This window comes from Sinocyclocheilus anshuiensis, unplaced genomic scaffold (assembly GCF_001515605.1).
Source record: "Sinocyclocheilus anshuiensis isolate Anshui unplaced genomic scaffold, SAMN03320099.WGS_v1.1 scaffold447, whole genome shotgun sequence".
Taxonomy (NCBI): Eukaryota; Metazoa; Chordata; class Actinopteri; order Cypriniformes; family Cyprinidae; genus Sinocyclocheilus; species Sinocyclocheilus anshuiensis.
The window spans coordinates 2983783-2984055 of NW_015552615.1; the positions used below are offsets into that span (position 1 = coordinate 2983783).

A 273-nucleotide genomic window follows, 5' to 3' on the forward strand; every position below is an offset into this window, starting at 1 on the left:
ATTAGCACAGCTGTCTTTACTGTAGCCCAGTTTAAATTAGTGTGCCTGTTTGAAACACTAGGAGGTGGATTCATTGAGGTCTGTCTTTTTACAGCCCTGTTATAGAAGTGATGTAAATTGAACCTGGATTCATTCAGGCTCGCTGTGAGGTTCAGCCTCTGCGTTTGGACCACGCTTGTATTTTGTGAATTCATTGTATAGTTAACAAGGGCTAGTTGTCACACTTTTCACTATATATATATATATATATATATATATATATATATATATATA

General features: G+C 35.2%; 1 protein-coding gene across 2 annotated transcripts in view; it reads left to right on the forward strand.

Annotated features, from left to right (window-relative positions):
• Positions 1-273, forward strand: part of LOC107666149 (ubiquinol-cytochrome-c reductase complex assembly factor 1) — a 26129-nt gene that overhangs the window by 24583 nt on the left and 1273 nt on the right. The gene's annotated exons all lie outside the window — the stretch shown is intronic.